The sequence below is a fragment of the Scyliorhinus torazame genome, chromosome 5 (genome assembly GCF_047496885.1).
Source record: "Scyliorhinus torazame isolate Kashiwa2021f chromosome 5, sScyTor2.1, whole genome shotgun sequence".
NCBI classification, from domain to species: domain Eukaryota; kingdom Metazoa; phylum Chordata; class Chondrichthyes; order Carcharhiniformes; family Scyliorhinidae; genus Scyliorhinus; species Scyliorhinus torazame.
In genome coordinates this window covers 179,877,033-179,895,650 of record NC_092711.1, presented here as the reverse complement: position 1 = coordinate 179,895,650, position 18,618 = coordinate 179,877,033, and the positions used below count along the sequence as shown (strand labels likewise).

At 44.3% G+C, this 18,618-nt stretch overlaps 1 protein-coding gene across 1 annotated transcript in view; it reads right to left on the bottom strand.

Moving 5' to 3' along the window:
* Positions 1–18,618, bottom strand: part of LOC140422538 (uncharacterized) — a 33,078-nt gene that overhangs the window by 6,894 nt on the left and 7,566 nt on the right. The window lies entirely within an intron of this gene.

Sequence of the window (18,618 nt, the reverse complement as noted above, 5' to 3'; positions counted from 1 at the left end):
CGCAGTTCGGGGGGGGGGGGGGGGAACCACCGGGCGGCTTCTCGATCTGGCCGGAGCCGTCAGCCGGTTGCCTGGAAACCTCGAATCAAGCAGGTGTTGGGGGAGGGGGAACAACGGTAGGGGCGGGGTTCTCGAGTTCGCGCGTCGGGCCTGCGCACTGGAGCCCGGAGACGTCACCGTGGAGCAGCGTAATCCCGATTGGTTGATTCAGCCACGGCTTCATTGTGACGTCACAACACGGAAGTTGGACAATGAGCTTCATGCTAAAACCTCCTCAGTGTGGGAAGGGATTCTGTTTTATATCACCAACAAGTTCACAAGTGATTACAGGGGTTGGATTCTGCTGTTATTGTTTCTGCTCTCAATTATATCCAGCACTGCATTTTGTTCATCATGTCAGTTGGCCAATGTCTGTGCTTGAAGAGTTCCTCTCTGCTGGACTGGCCGGTCTCATAACTTTGCCTCCAGTGGGCTGATGATCTTTGTCTTGTTGCAAACACCTGGCTTCAAATTTCATGAGAATCATCGAGTGAAAGGATGTTTGGAAGTTGCAAGATATTTAGTTCCCATTTCTGTTTGAAACCCCATAATGCATGCCACATTACCATGTGGCCCTGGTGGTTACGTTTTTTTTGTTTAATTTACCTGGATGTTTTTCACGGAAGGAAACTGTCGAGGCATGAGGGGCAAGTTGTGGTAGATTGGGAAACTGACAATAAAAGGTATGACGATAGGCAATCATTGGCAGTTAATGAATTATTGCACATGTACATAAAATATAGACTACTTTCAGGCAGTGTTTCTCAAACTTTTTTTTGCGAGATCCACTTTTGCCAACCGGCTGACATTTGCGACAATCGCCACGTTTAATGCAAAATGGGAGCCTGCTTGGTCCTCATGATCTCACTTGAATCGGGTGCAAAGGAGGAGAGGACGATGCGCATATCTGGAGCAGACCTCAGCCAGTTCCTTTGTGTCGTCTTCATCTTTACAAAAATTTAAATTTAACTGTCTTTTACCATTTCTTTCTTGTCTGTCCTTATATATATTTAACCACCCCCCCCTATCTTACCCCTTTACTGACCTTTTCTCCCTTTTGTTTCCCCCTTCTCCCCCACATCTACATCTGTCAGTTTACCCTCTGATGTTAGTTTCTCTGCTGTTTGGCTTTTCACACCTTTTGTTCTCTCTGGGTACTGCCATTAACACTCCCTTGGTTTCTGTGGCTATTAGCCCCCTGTTCACTTGGTTTCTGCAGCTATGAGTCATCTCTCATTCTCTCATTCCACAGTATAAATATTTCCTACTTTCTCTGTCTTTCAGCTTTGACAAAGGGTCATCTGGACTTGAAACGTTAGCTCTTTTCTCTCCCTACAGATGCTGCCAAACCTGCTGAGATTTTCCAGCATTTTCTCTTTGGTTTCAGATTCCAGCATCCGCAGTAATTTTCTTTTATTCAGTAGAAAAGATCTGTGAAAACTGGTAGGCACCAGAGATCACAACATTTCCAATAGTAAAGACCATTATTTCAGCTGGTATCTCAATCTAGCTTTAAAAATCCATTATTTTTCCAGAATGCAATTTCATTTTAATGCACATCAAAATGCAAAAATAGTAAATTTGTTCACGATAGGAATTTCGAGTCATGACACAGAAGTTTAATCCTCGAGAAGGTACAACACTGAAGCAGCATTCTCCAAACATGCTCTCCTCCGCGAATACCAAAATAAGCTGTGCACCTTTCAAGATTCATGTCATTTTACACCAATGTTCAGTTTATGTCACAAGGGCAGTCCTTCTAAGTAGAGACAGGGACTTATTTTCAAAATGTGACCTCGGGTACTAAAATAAAACGTAAAAAGCCGTGAGAATAACCATGTCGACTCATTTCCTAGCCCGGCACTCAGTGCAGCCCAGGGCTTTACCAAATACAGCCCCCCACCCAGCCACCCCACAAATAAAACCTGGTGCCCACTGACCCCCAAAACCAAATCACAAACCAGGGGCTGGGGCTCACCCTGAACAGGGGGAGCAGCTCACCGAGACTCGGGCACAGATGTACCAGGAATCGGATCAAAATACTCATCAGGGGGGGGGATCTTCTTCCTGGCCATGTGGATGGAGTGACCTCATTATCCCCCTCAATCGCCGGGTCTCACCCCAAACACCCGGACACCAGCTGACACTCGGACATCTCCACACAAAGGTGGGAGGGGGGGGGGGGGGGTTGCGAGGCCTGAGCCGCGGACCATTCCCCATTGCTGACTCGCCCTCTCCTCCGGAGGCGTGGACATTTTCAAACTTGGCCCCCATTCTCAAAGTGAAAGACAGGTGCTGCTCCTGTGATCGGGACCAGCACAGGAACGACGTGCTTGATCGTTCCGCGAACGTCCTGACACCCGACCATGACCCACCGGGGGTCGCGATCCTGACTTTGAAAAACCCGCTATTAAGGGACAAAAAATCAGCAGGAAAAGCGACACAACCGTGGCTGATAAGAAAAGTTAAGGATTCCATTCAATCAAAGGAAGAGGCTCATAAAGTGACCAAAATAGCAGTAAGCCTCAGGATTGGGAACTTGTCCTAGAATTCAGCAAAGGAGGACCAGTAACAGATAAAGGGAAAATAGAATATGAGAGCAAACTGCCGAGAAACATAAAAACCAACTGGAAAATCTCCTATAGGAATTGTCATGTGAGAGTACCCTTTAAGAAATGGGTGTTTAAGAAATGTACCTTTAAGAAATGGAGCTGCTCATGTTACTGGAGTGATGTCAGAGCTGAGCTCCACTTCTGCTTTTTTAGTTTCAGTTTGAGAAAGAGCTTAGGTGTGTCTGTGTTCTTTCAGTGAGCTGCACTGCTGTTGATCTCTGCCACGCAAAGACTATGGATCATTTGGCAAACTCAGAATTGTAAAAAGGTCTCGATATTAAATGTAACCCTAATGTGTTCCTGTTTGAAGGTTTGTTAAGTCTTTTGGATGATAAAAGGACAGCTTCCAGGTTACTGAGTGTTTTATTCTTTGGGGGGTGTATTTGATTTACTGGTTGCTAAGATGTTCACTGTTTGTTTCAGAAAGGTTAACTTGAGTTTATAGAATAAACATTGTTTTGTTTTAAAAACCACTGGTCCATTTTCTGCTGTACCATACCTGTAGAGTAAGCTGTGTGCTCCCCATACCACAATCTATTAAAAGTTGTGGGTCAGGTGAACTCCATGATACACTTTGGGGTTCTCCAAACCCTGGCCCATAACAATTGGGGGCTCGTCCGGGATAAAAGTCTATCTATTGGATTAGTTTAGTGAACTTAAAGACAGTGAGGGGTGAGCATATTGCGGTTGCTTTTCAGGTGTGGTATTTTAGTTTAAGTGGGGAGTGTGTTGTGGACAATGGCTCTTTCAGAGGCTCAGAAGTTTTTGGGGGTGGAGACAGTCACACGCAGTACGTTACGGACATAGACTAAAAGTAGACTGTTAGATTTGGCAAAAATATTGCAGTTAACATTACCTGACAAAATGCGAAAAGATGAGGTAATTATGGCGGTGGCTAAGCATTTAAAGTTGCCTGAGATCCAGTTTGACTCATTGGAAATGGCAAAAATTCAGTTGCAAATTAAACAAATGGAACATGAGAAAGAATTAAAGCAGCTTGAATATGCAAGAGAGAGAGGAGAAAGAAAAGGGGAGAGAAGAAAGGAGAAAAAAAAGAATAGCCCTAGCAGAACAAAAAGAAAAAGAAAGGGAGATACAGATAGAACATAGAAAAAAAATACAGCACAGAACAGGCCCTTCGGCCCACGGTGTTGTGCTGAACCTTTGTCCTAGATTAATCATAGATTATCATTGAATTTACACTGCAGAAGGAGGCCATTCGGCCCATTGAGTCTGAAATGAAAATGAAATGAAAATTGCTAATTGTCACAAGTAGGTTTTAAATGAAGTTACCGTGAAAAGCCCCTAGTCGCCACATTCCGGCGCCTGTTTGGGGAGGCTGTTACGGGAATTGAACCGTGCTGCTGGCCTGCCTTGGTCTGCTTTCAAAGCCAGCGATTTAGCCCTGTGCTAAACAGCCCCAGAGTCTGCACCGGCTCTTGGAAAGAGCACCCTACCCAAAGTCAACACCTCCACCCAACACTAAGGGCAATTTTGGACACGAAGGGCAATTTATCATGGCCAATCCACCTAACCTGCACATCTTTGGACTGTGGGAGGAAACCGGAGCACCCGGAGGAAACCCACGCAGACACGGGGAGGATGTGCAGATTCCGCACAGACAGTGACCCAAGCCGGAATTGAACCTGGGACCCTGGAGCTGTGAAGCAATTGTGCTATCCACAATGCTACCGTGCTGCCCTAAAGAACAAATAAATCTGCACTATATCATTTTACCGTAATCCATGTACCTATCCAATAGCTGCTTGAAGGTCCCTAATGTTTCCGACTCAACTACTTCCACAGGCAGTGCATTCCATGCCCCCACTACTCTGGGTAAAGAACCTACCTCTGACATCCCCCCTATATCTTCCACCATTCACCTTAAATTTATGTCCCCTTGTAATGGTTTGTTCCACCCGGGGAAAAAGTCTCTGACTGTCTACTCTATATTCCCCATATCATCTTATAAACCTCTATCAAGTCGCCCCTCATCCTTCTCCGTTCTAATGAGAAAAGGCCTAGCACCCTCAACCTTTCCTCGTAAGACCTACTCTCCATTCCAGGCAACATCCTGGTAAATCTCCTCTGCACCTTTTCCAAAGCTTCCACATCCTTCCTAAAATGAGGCGACCAGAACTGTACACAGTACTCCAAATGTGGCCTTACCAAAGTTTTGTACAGCTGCATCATCACCTCACGGCTCTTAAATTCAATCCGTCTGTTAATGAACACTAGCACACCATAGGCCTTCTTCACAGCTCTATCCACTTGAGTGGCAACTTTCAAAGATGTGTGAACATAGACCCCAAGATCCCTCTGCTCCTCCACATTGCCAAGAACTCTACCGTTAACCCTGTATTCCGCATTCATATTTGTCCTTCCAAAATGGACAACCTCAAAATTTCAATGTACACCAGACTTTCAACAGGCATTTGACTGCCTGAAAGCTGTGATAACCAATGCTCCTGTGTTGGAGAATTGCAAGGGAATCTATGATCAGATTGAACTAAATTATCTGACTTTAAAGAGAAATGCCGAGGCGTAGAGAAATGGACAAAATTGCGCAGAGATCTTCTTGTTCAAAGAGACTGTTAATCGAGTAGGATTTCAGTTGGAGGAAGAAGAACGAAAAAAAAATGGACTATATTATTGTACCTGTTTGAGTGTGTTGTTTTTTGAAACAAAAAGCATATTTACTGTGTGCATTTCTTAAAGGATCGTGAAAAGGTGAAAAATGAAACCATCTTGAAGTTGATGGTTTATTTTTTTTCTTGGGGGGAGGTGTCATGTGAGAGGACCCTTTAAGAAATGGGTGTTTAAGAAATGGACCTGCTCATGTTACTCGAATGATGTCAGAGGATGGGTGGAGCTGAGCTCTACTTCTGCTTTTTTAGTTTCAGTTTGAGAAAGAGCTTAGGTGTGTCTGTGAGCTGCACCGCTGTTGATCTCTGACATCCAAAAACTATCTATGGATCATTTGGCGAACTCAGAATTGTAAAAAGGTCTCGGTTTGAAGGTTTGTTAAGTCTTTTGGATGATAAAACGACAGCATACAGATCGCTTAGTGTTGTAGTCTTTGGGGGGGTGTATTTGATTTACTGGTTGCTAAGATATTCACTGTTTTAGAAAGGTTAACTTGAGTTCATAGAATAAACATTGTTTTGCTTTAAAAATTACTTTTCCATTTCTGCTGTACCACACCTGTAGAGTGGGCCGTGTGCTCCCCATACCACAATCTATTAAAGGTCGTGGGTCAGGTGAACTCCATGATACACTTTGGGGTTCTGTAAACCATGGCCCATCACAATATCTGCTCTTTGGTCTCTCCCTGACTGTTTGGGGGTCTGTAATACACTCCCAGCAATGTGACCGCCCCCCTTTTTGTTACTAAGTTCTCCCCATATGTATTCATTTGAAGAACTTACTAAGATATCATCCGTGAGTACTGCCGTGATGTTTTCCACGATAAATAATGCAATTCCGCCTCCTCTTTTCCCTCCCCCCTCTATCACGTCTGAAACCTCTCTACCCTAGGACACTCAGCTGCCAGACCTGCCCTTCTTTCAACTAAGCTTCTGTGATTGCAATAATGTCATACTTCCATGTGCTGATCGACACTTTAGAGTTCATCAATCGTACCCAGCAGGCTCCTTGCGTTGAAATAAATACAATTATCCTGCCAATCCTCCCATGTGCCTTATCCTATCCTTGTCTGCTCTGCCCACTGGACTTGCCTCGTTTATCTTCCATATGTCACTCCAGCTTCTCACCCACTGGTATTGTTACTTTGGATTCCATCCCCTTCCAAATTAGTTTAAACCCTGCCCAGTAGCAGAAACAAACCTCCTCCAATTCAAGTATAACCAATGATGCTTTTCCAGGTCCCATCTGCCCCAGAAGCGATCCCTCCTGCACCATCCCTCTCGCCACACCCTTCTCAGACCTGTCCTCCTATTTCTATAATCACTTGCCCGTGGCACAGGAGGCAATCCCGATATCACAACATTGGAGATTCTGTTTTTTAACCTTCTGCCTGCCTTCGTAAATTCATGTGGCAGGTCCTCATCGCTCGTTCTACATATGTCATTTGTACTAACGTGTTCTATGACCTCTGGCTGATCACCCTCCCCTTTCAGAATGCCTTGCAGCCGCTCCGTGACATCCTTGACCCTGGCACCAGGGGCTGGTTTAGCACACCGGGCTAAATAGCTGGCTTTGAAAGCAGACCAAGGCAGGCCAGCAGCAGGGTTCAGTTCCCGTACCAGCCTCCCCGAACAGGCGCCGGAATGTGGCGACTAGGGGCTTTTCACAGTAACTTCATTTGAAGCCTACTTGTGACAATAAGCGATTTTCATTTTGTGCTCATGGCCACAGAAATGGCTGTCAGTTCTTCCCCCCCGGAGGTCAATCCCACAATAGAATCCAAAACTGTATGTCTGTTTTACAGGGGAATGGCCACAGGAGATTCCTGCACTGCCTGCCTCGCTCTCTTGCTCTGCCTGGTGGTCACCCATTCCCTTCCCGTCTGCGGAGTCTGAGCCTGCGGAGTGACCACCTCTCTATATGTGCTAACCACAGACATCCTGGTGGCAGCCATGGCGTGAGTGGTTACACACAGGGCAGCTCCTGCTTGAAGGCAGAGAAAAGAGCTCTTTTTCCCTGAAAGCGGGTGCAACTTTGACGGAAAGGTGTAACTGAAGGTCGGAGGAGATGTTCCCCCCGGGAGTGGTCTGTCCGCTGGTTACCAAACCTGGCAGAAGACAGTGAAGGACCTGGCCAAGGAGTTGGGAGAGACCTGTGCCGCAGCAGCCAGTCGAAGGATGGTGGAGGGGGAAGGGTCAGTGCAAGCAGCAAAGCCCCAGATGGAACAGTTGATGGCCGTCATCAAGGAAGAGTTCCACCAGCAGAGGAGGAAGGAGTTGCAGGAGGATCGCTCGAAGGCCATCGAAGGGGCTGTGGCACCCCTGAAGGGCTCGATGGAGAGGGTGGAGAAATGCTTGGAGGCAAAGGGGGCGCCGATGTGAGAGATTGAGAGGGTGATGTCGCACCACAGCGATCAGGTGATGGCATTGGAGGCGGAGGTGGGGCTCTGAAGAGACCTTTGCAAGACATTGAGAACAAAGGTGGGGGAGCAGGAAAATAGGTAGAGAAGGCAGAATCTGCGGATAGTGGGCCTGCCTGAAGGAGTGGAAGGTGCAAGTGCCACCAGGTAGGCTTTAAGGATGCCAGCGGGGCTGGTGGCAGAGGGGGTGCTGGACAAGGCCCCTGAGGTGGACAGAGTGCACAGGTCTCTGAGGCAGAAGCCGAGAGCAGAGGAGCTGCCGCGGGCGGTGATCGTGAGACTCCAGAAGTTCGGGGAGAAAGACAAGATCTTGCGGTGGGCCAGGGAGAAGAGCAACTGTGAATGGGAGGGGAACAAGGTCCGAATATACCAGGACACTGGAGCTGAGCTGGCAAAACGGCGTGTGGGGTTCAACAGGGCCAAGGCGGCGCTGTATTGACAGCGGATCAGGTTTAGGATGCTCTACACGGCGAAACTATGTAGGCTGGGAATACTATTTTGAGACCCCAGAAACGGACAATGACTTTATCAAGGACCTTAAACTGGGGGAGAACTGAATTGAATAATTTTGGGAGACAGAGGTCACCACTGTAGCCCATCTCAATGGCAACACAGTATGCTTTGCGGGGTTCCAAACAGAAATGGGAACCAAATATCTTTTAACGTCAAAACACCCTTTCACTCCGTGGTCCTCATGAAATTTTGAGCCAGGTATTCGCAACAAGGCTCAAAGAGAATCAGCCCACTGGAGGTAAAGTTGTGAGACCGGCCAGTCCATCAGAAAAAAACCCTCCAACCATCCCCTTTGAAAGTAGAGTTGAGGTTACAATCACATCAGCCGTGAACGTATTGAATGGTGGAGCAGGTTCGAGGGGCCGAGTGGCCTACTCCTGCTCCTAATTCGTATGTTATCACATCCTTTATAATCGATTGTAGCATTTTCCCTCCTACTGATGTCAGGCTACTGGGTCTGTGGTTCCCCATTTTCTCTCTCTCTCCTTAAATAATGGGGTTACATTTACCACCTTCCAATCTGCAGGAACCATTCCAGAATCTAGAGGATTTTGAAAGCTGATCATCAATGTATCCACTATCTCTCCAGCCGCCTCTTTCAACACTCTGGGATGTAGAGCAGCAGCTTTTGGGGATTTATTAACTTTCAACCACATTAATTTCTCCAGTGCTACTTTTTCACTAATACTAATCTCTTTCAGTTCCTCGTGCTCACTAGTCCCTTGGTTCTCTGGTGTTTTGGGGACAATTTCTGTATCTTCCTCTGTGAAGACAACACACGTTGTTTAGTTTCTCTGCCATTTCCTTATTCACCATTATAAACTCTCCTGTCTCTGCCTGGAATGGACCCACATTGGTCTTTGCTAATCTTTTCCTTTTCGCATTCCTATAGGAGCTTTTCCAGTCGGTTTTTATGTTTTTCGCCAGTTTGCTCTCATATTCTATTTTCTCTTCATCAGTTCCTAGTCCTCCTTTGCTGAATTCTCAAACAAGTTCCCAAATCTCAGGCTTTCTGCTATTTTGGCCACTTTATGAGTCCCTTCCTTTGATCTAATGGAATCTTTAACTTTTCTTGTTAGGCACAGTTGCATCACTTTTCCTGTTAGGATTTTGTTTGTTAAAGGAATCTATATTTTATGTAATAATTCCTGAACTGTTCGCGATTGCCCGTCGATCGTCATACGTTTTATTGTAAGTTCCCAATCTACCACAGACAACGTCCCCCTCATAACTCCACAGTTTCTTTCTGTGAGAAATTAAACAAAAGAACATTGTCACCACCACAGCCCATCTCCATGGCAACATGGTATGATTTGGGGGGGGTTCCAAGCAGAAATGGGAACCAAATATCTTTTAACTTCAAAACACCCTTTCACTCTGTGCTCCTCATGAAATTTGGAGGCAGGTATTTGCAACAAGGCTCAAAGAGCATCAGACCCCTGGATGCAAAGTCGTGAGACCGGCCAGTCCAGCAGAAAGAAACCCTCCGACCCTCCCCATTGACCAACTGACAGAATGAAAAAAATCAGTCCTGGATGTAATTGAAGCAGAAACAATAACAGCAGAATCCAACCCCTGTAATCACTTCTGAACTTGTTGGTGTCTCAGGAGATGCCATGAATCACAAAATCCCTTCCCACACTGAGAGCAGATGAACGGTGTTCGTGGCAATGAATCCTGAAGAATGACTCAACATTGGTCTGCTCCAAATGTCAAATGGTTTGTTGATTTAACACCAGCGAGGAGCAACTTGCTGGTTTCAGAAACATGTGGGTCCAGAACATTGTGAACATCCTTTTATTCTGGTTGTCTTTGATGCTCAAGTCACTATCTGTTTTATTAACCATGTTCAGTTTCATTAATCAGTCCTGGCCCACCCACGTCGACGCTACCACCAAGAAAGCACAACAGCGCCTATACTTCCTCAGGAAACTAAGGAAATTCGGCATGTCCACATTAACCCTTACCAACTTTTACAGATGCACCATAGAAAGCATCCTATCTGGCTGCATCACAGCCTGGTGTGGCAACTGCTCGGCCCAGGATCGTAAGAAACTTCAGAGAGTAGTGAACACCGCCCAGCCCATCACACAAACCTGCCTCCCATCCAGTGACTCCATCTACACCTCCCGCTGCCTGGGGAAAACGGGCAGAATAATCAAAGAACCCTCCCACCCGGTTTACTCACTCTTCCAACTTCTTCCATCGGGCAGGAGATACAGAAGTCTGAGAACACGCACGAACAGTTTCTTCCCCACTGTCACCAGACTCCTAAATGACCCTCTTATGGACTGACCTCATTAACACTACACCCCTGTATGCTTCATCCGATGCCGGTGCTTATGTAGTTACATTGTATATGTTGTGTTGCCCTATTATGTATTTTCTTTTCTTCCCTTTTTCTTCCCATGTACTCAATGATCTGTTGAGCTGCTCGCAGAAAAATACTTTTCACTGTACCTCGGTACACGTGACGATAAACAAATCCAATCCAATCCAATTAATACACTTTTATTAGTAATGTTAAGAATTGGGGGAAATTAAAATTAAGAAAATGAAATTGGGAGAAAATAAAATAAAACAGGGAATTGATAAGGGCAAAAGTCTGAAAAGAGTTTGAGATGCAAATTAGCATACCAGTGAGAAAAGCAAGTGTTTACCTGTGTAACACGAGGAAAACAATGGAGTATGGAAGAAGTAGCTTCAAAGTGGAGAGAAGGAAATTGACACGTGTGTGCTAAAAGCTGACTCCACAGGGTGGGTGACATCAAAGGGAAATAATGATATATCCATCACACTGTGGAAGGGACACAGGCACAGCGGCCATCACAGCCACACCCAGCTGCAGAAACAGTCCCCCAAAAAGAAAGAGCAGATTTCACGTTCTCTGAAATTGAAGATGGTTTTCCAGCAGCGCGGGTTCAATTCCCGTACCGGCCTCCCCGAACAGGCGCCGGAATGTGGCGACTAGGGGCTTTTCACAGTAACTTCATTTGAAGCCTACTTGTAGGCTTGACAATAAGTGATTATTATTATTATTATATTATTATTATATTTGGCAAATAACCTTTCTGTGGTAACTGTCTGCTGGATTTAGCTCACAGTTATATAATATTGGATGCTGGTTGGGAACCAAGGGGCATCGCCAGATTTCAGGCAGTTGGGAACCAAATTGTAACTCTGTGTAATACTCTGTGTGTATACACATCAATATCATTAAGTGTTGTCGTGTATTATAGTCCTTGGGCGGGATTCTCTGTTGGCTGATGTCAAAATTGGCAAACGCGATTGGGCGGAGAATAGCTTCCAAAATTGAGGCGGGCACCGATTTGACGGCAAATTGCAATTCTCCATCACCGTCCATGCGGTCCGGAACACACTGTCATGTGAGTGTCCCTTTACGAAGGGTTTTTGTCTTATCACATGGCTTCAGGGATTGTCATTCTGTGGGTGGGGCTGGGCTGCGGCTCTGTGAGCTGTTTCACTTTCACTTTCAGAGTTGGCTGCTGCGGACTCAGACACAGTGTTTTGGCCTGTCTCTCTCTATTATCATTTTAAATATCTGTTCCAGTAGAAAAAACACTGATTATGGCTACCTGCTGTTTTGGTAACTTAAAAGATCCTGTTTGCTTTCTGGAAGAGTTTAAACCTGCTGGTGAGAGGGCGGCATGTGGCGCAGTGGTTAGCACTGGGACATACGGCGCTGAGGACCCTTGTTCGAATCCCGGCCCTGGGTCAATGTCCGTGTGGAGTTTGCACATTCTCCCCATGTCTGCGTAGGTTTCACCCCCATAACCCAAAGATGTGCAGGTTAGGTGGAATTACCCCTTAATTGGAAAAAAAAATAATTGGGTACTCTAAATTAATTTTTTTTAAAAAACCTGCTAATGAAATGGGGTCAGAATCTCAGGATCCCAGTCTTATTCAAGTGAGAATGCAGAGTGCTGGGCCACATCCTTGATGGTTTATGGGATTTTGTTTTTGAATTGGAACAGTTAAGGGGAATTCATTAAATGTTATACATAGATTACTGTAGCCGGGGGTGTCTTTATGTTTGTAATTGATAAACATTCTTGCTGTATGTTTATATAAATGTTAATTGAGTTCTAAGAATAAAGCTTATTTTGATTAAAGTGTCTTGGCAGACTGCCGAATCACACCTGAAGGGAAGGCTCTTGTGCTCATCCTAGTCAAATTCAACAAAAAGTTACAAGTCAGGTGAACTCCATTGTACACTTTGAAGTTTCTAAACCCTGGCCCATAACAAAATTGGGGGCTTGTGGGATAAAAGTCAATCTTCTGTGATTGGGGTTGGCTTCGTGAACTTATAGACAGTGAGGGGTGAGCATATGGTTTAATTAGGGAGTGTGTTGTGGACAATGGCTCTTTCAAAGGCTCAGACTAAAAAGGCTTTTAGATTTGGCAAAAACATTGCAGTTAACATTGCCTGACAAAATCCGAAATATTGCAGCAGTAGCTGAACATTTAAAATTGCATGAGACACAGTCAGAATCATTGGAAATGGCAAGAATTCAATTACAGATCAAGCAGTGTGAACATGGAAAATAATTAAAGCAGCATGAACATGAAAAAGAATTAAATCAGTTTGAATTCGAAATGAGGGAAAAAGAAAGAATAGCCCCAGCAGAACAAAAAGCGAGAGAAAGGGAGGTACAGATCAGGGAAAAAGAAAAGGAGAGAGAGTAATGGGAAAAAGAACGAATATCCCTCGCAGAACAAAATGCGAGAGGAAGGGATGTACAGATCAGGGAAAAAGAAAAAGAGAGAGAGGAAAAAGAAAAAGAGAGAGACTTTGAACTTCAGAAATTGGCCGTGAAAAGGGAATGTCAATTAAAATTGGTGGAGGTAAAGAGAAAAGTACAGTATGAGAATAATGATGAGGGTAGTGAGAAAGAGCAAGAACGTCATAGTCAAAGGTTTGGTCAGGATCCATTTAAATATGTCTAAGCATTGCCAACAAGGTCGCAAAGTCACAGGTTAAGGCAAGAGGAGAAATCAAAGAGTGAAGGTAAAGTTGAAGTTCAATTATCAGAAATTATTTCTGATCAGATGGCTGGAAAAGATGGAGGATGAGGCAGATATGTTTAGTTCAGGAAAATTGGTGGAGTTGCAACAGAAAGATATAGAAATAAAATGGATGTATCAGAAAGCATACATCGAAGAGGAATCTGAGTGTATACCAGAATGTTATCACCTTAAAATGATATCATTATGAGAATATGAGAAAATGGAGACCTTTACATATGTAGGTAGATGAAAAGTGGGCAGAAGTTCATCAAGTGGTATTGCCGGTCGGGTATAGAAAGAAGATGTTGCGAGTAGCACATAAGGTACCAGTAGAAGGTCATTTGGGAGTAAGGAAAACTCAAGCTAAAATACAAAAATATTTTTATTGGCCTGGACTACATAAAGATGTAGTTAAATTTTGTCGATCATGTCACACATGTCAAGTGTTATTGGCCAGGGTTTTAAAACTCTAAAGTGTATTATGGAGTTAACCTGACGGATAACTTTTTGTTGAATTTGGCTAGGATGAGCACAAGAATCTACCCTGCAGGTATGATTCAACAGTCTTCAATAAGCTTTATTCTAAGACCTTAATTAACATTTATATAAACAAACAGCAAGAATGTTTATCAACTGCAAACATAAAAATTTTTTTTTAAGAGTACCCAATTATTTTTTTTTCCCAATTAAGGGGCAATTTAGCATGGCCAATCCACCTAACTTGCACATCTTTGGGTTGTGGGGTGAAACCCAAGCAGACACGGATAGAATGTGTAAACTCCACATGGACAGTGACCCAGGGCCGGGATTCGAACCTGGGTCCTCAGCGCTGCAGTCCCAGTGCTATCCACTGCGCCACATGCCGATCTTATCAACTACAAACATAAAGACACCCCCCAGCTACAGCAATCACTTAATGAATTCCCCCTTAACTGTTCCAATTCAAAAACAAAATCCCATGAACAAGAACCACTTTTCAAGGGCATGGCCCAGCACTCTGCATTCTCACTTGAATAAGAGTGGCTGTTCCAGAGATTCTGACCCCGTCTCACCAACAGGTTTAAACCCTTCCGGAAAGCAAACTATATCTTTTTAAGTTACCAAAACGGGTAACTATAATCAATGTTTTTTTAATACTGGAACAGACATTTAAAATCTGCACTTCTGCACTGTAAATTCTATGATAATCTATGAAAATGAAAATAGAAAGACAGGAACGAAACACTTCTTTCTCCCTGACTCCACAGCAGTCAAATCAAAATGAAAGCAAAACCAAAAGCCTCACACAGCCACAGCACAGCTCCACCCACAAAATGACATCACTGAAGCCATGTGATAAGACAAAAACCTTTCTTAAAGGGACACTCCCATGACATAAGTGATAGGGAAACTTCAAGTGGTGATAAAACCAGCACCCTTAATACCCATTCAAGTGTTTGAGGAACCTTTTACAAGGATCTTAATTGATTGTGTAGGACCACTTCAGAAAATGAAAAGTGGGAATCAATATCTTTTTACTATAATCGATGTGTCTACAAGGTTTCCCGAGGCCATTCCAGTACGTAATATTATAGCTAAAAAAATTATGGAGGAGTTAATTAATTTTTTTTACTGGATATGGACTACCCACAGAAATACAATCAGATCAAAGATCAGATTTTATCTTGAAGTTATTCAAGGCGGTTATGGTTAGCTTAGGAGTAAAACAATTTAAATCAACTGCGTACCATCCAGAATCTCAGGGAGCATTAGAATGGTAGCATCAGATGTTCAAGACAATGTTGAGGCCTTATTGTCACGATTATCCAGAGGATTGGGGTAAAGGAATTCCATTTATATTGTTTGCAATTAGGGATGCACCTAATGAGTCAACCAAATTCAGTCCTTATGAACTAATTGTTGGTTTTGAGGTAAGAGGACCACTCAAATGGATTAAGAGAAATTGGCGAGTGAGCAGTCTGAAACTACATTACGTGTCAAATTTTAGGGAATGATTAAATAGACCAGGAGAATTGGCTAGACAACATTTAAAAGTTGCACAGCATATGATTTAACAGGTCGCAGACAAGAAAGCAAAAGTTTGTAGTTTTACTCGTGGAGATAAAGTTTTAGTATTGTTACCAGTGGTAGGTGAACCTTTAAAAGCGAGGTTTTGTGGACCTTATCAGATTGAAAGGAAATTGAGTGAGGTGAATTATGTGGTAAGAACGCCAGATAGAAAGAAAACTTCCCGAGTGGGCTATGTGAATATGCTTAAAAGGTAATTTGAAAGGGAAGGAGAGAAAAAGGAGGAGGTTTTAATGATTCTAACTCAAAGTGACGAACCAAATCCAGATGACTGTGATTGGATAACTAGGATGTTCTTAAAAATTGGGATAAATTGCTGAGTTACCTCCCAGAGGAAAAACGAACGGACCTGAAGGAGTCATTAATATCACATGGGCACATTTGTGGGAATAAGTTGGTAAGCACTAAAATGGCTATAAACGATGTAGATGTGGAAAATGCTGTTCCAACTAAACAACATCCATATAGACTTAACCCTCTAAAATTGGCACAGGTTCAAAAAGAAATTCAGGGTATGCTTAAAAATGGTATAATTGAAATGGGTTGCACCAATGGAGCTCACCCATAGTGATGGGACCGAAACGGGTGGGTACCCAACGGTTGTGTGTGGACTATAGAAAGGTTAATGCAGTTACAAGAATGGACTCTTATCCTATCCCATGACTGGAGGACTACATTGAGAAAGTGGGACAATCAGCTGTTATCTCCAAACTGCATTTACTTAAAGGTTACTGGCAGATACCTTCATCCGAAAGGGCGAACGAGATTTAAGATTTTGTGACTCCAGGTGGTATATACCAATTCAAAGTTAGGCCATTTGGCATGAAAAATGCCCCAGCCACATTTCAACGGTTAACTAACAAAGTTGTTTCAGGATTACCCAATTGTGCGGTATACATCGACGATCTGCTAATTTTCAGTCAGACATGGAAAGAACATTTGAAACATCTGATGGAGTTATTTGATCGACTTCAGGAGGCGGGTTTGGTGATAAACCTAGCCAAAAGCGAGTTTGGAAAAGCTCAAGTCACGTTCCTTGGCCATACAATCGGACAAGGACAAATGGTCCCACGGGATGTGAAAACAAAAGTTATTGTTTCAATACCCTCGACACAAAATGAAATAATGAGATTGTGCCGAAAATTAGCAGTGTGGTTGCTCCACTGACGGACGTGCTGAAGAAGCGTAGCAAATGTCAGTGGACGGCGGAGTGTCAACAAGCATTTGACGGCCTGAAGGCTGTGTTAACCACTGCTCCTGTGTCGGTCATCCCAAATTACACAAAACCATTCAGGGTGGCTATCGATGCGAGTGATGTGGGCGTAGGTGCTGTGCTCTTGCAAGAAGACAACACAGGGATAGAGCGGCCTATTGGATATTTTTCCAAAAAATTAAATGATCACCAGAGGAAGTATTCAACAATTGAAAAGGAGACTTTGAGCTTGGCGCTGGCTTTGCAACATTTTAACATTTATGTGACCAGCAGTTCATCTGAAACAATTATATATACTGATCATAATCCATTGACGTTTTTGGAGAAATTCAAGAATAAAAGACTGTTTCGATGTAGTTTATTATTACAGTCATTTAATTTAAAACTTATACATGTGGTAGGATGAGAAAACTTGATAGCTGATGCTTTGTCATGAAGGTGATGGAGAGAAGCCGGTTCGATGGTGGAAAACAAAGAACTAAAATGGATTGTATTATTATCAATGTTTGCCTGTTTTAATGTTTTAAAATGTATGTTTATTGTCAAGTGTTAGTGTTTGAAGTGATGGTTTATTTTTTTCTTGGGGGGGGGGTCATGTGAGTGCCCCTTTAAGAAAGTTTTTTGTCTTGTCACATGACAACATGTACAGTAAACACCGTTTGCAATGTCATTCGCAGGCCTGACCCGGTATTCTCCAGGGCCTCCGCGATTCTCCGCCTCCGATGGGCCCAGTTCCCGACAGTTCACTTGTGCTTCTTAAAATCGTGAAACCGGCGTCGTGGCTGCTGAGAGAGAGGTGGGGAGGTACAGAAAGTGCCCAACATCACCATAGTTTGCTGACAGTTTGTGCCGCTGACTGGGGGGCTTCTGCCACGGTCGGGGGGGGGGGGGGGGGGGGGGGGGAGTAGTGTGGGGTGGCCAGGAGGGGGCTATGGGATCTGGGTGGAGGGGTACGGAACAGCATTGCTGCAGCCGGAAAGGCTGCGCCCGCCGCATGACAGCCCACTGTGAACTTAGGGCCACGGGTCGTATAGGTGTCCCCCCCAGGAAACTCCTCTAGATGCCCTCTGTCCCCAGCCAACCCATCAGCAGCATGGGCGCTCTCCAGCGCAACCAGTGCCAACTGGGATGATGTGTGGAGAGTGAAGTGTGTATGTGCGGCTGCAGCTCGTCAGCCATTGACCCGGTGAATCTGGCACCGTTTTTCACTGGAATCGATTGTGTTCCAAGTGGCGGCAAGTGCTAGCCTCTCCAGTCGCTGAGTCCGTCCAGGCTCGGTGCCAGTTTTGCTGTCGTAGAAGTCCACGAATCCTGTCAACGTTTAGTCTCCGGAATGGAGAATCCAGCCCCTTGTGATTTGTGTGTGTTTTTTTTATGTTAATAAATATTTTGTATGAATTGCTCACACTACGACTGGACTATTCCTCCCTGGTTCGCATATTTTTCTCACAGTTCACCAAATTGCAAACCGACACCACTAAGAACCGGTGTTCCAAGCTGCCATTCTGGGTTTCAGGAAACTCTCACATTTGACATCAGCGTCGTTCTTAACAGTGAAGAATATTTGATTTTTCTGGAGTTTTCATTGGATTGATGTACTTTAGGGAAAGTGGGTGAGATGGGTTGGCAGGCTCTTTGAAAGCAAGTGAGTCCCTCTGAGGTACATGGCAAAGGAGCCAGCCTCAGCTCCATCGCCTGGCTGTCATTGACACGAGCTATAGAGACAGAAAGGTGCCCAAGGCTCAAATGGGAAGTTAAAACTTGGAGCTCTAAACCAACACTTCAACATTTGTCAGTCAAATCCATGTTATTTATACTGGGTGTTTTATTATTAGGTTTAGGCACTGGAGGCAAAGGGTGGGGGTTTTAAGAGTAACTTTCCCTTTCTAACTTTGTATTGTCTCTAGTGTCAGCCGTGGCTCAGTGGGCAGCTCTCTCACCTCTGACTCAGAAGGTTGTGGGATCAAATCCCAGTCAAGGGACCCAAGGACAAAAATCACATCCAATATTCCTGGTCGCAGCACTGAGGGAGTGCTGCACTGTCAGAACAGCCTTTTTTCAAATAAGATGTTAAACTGAGG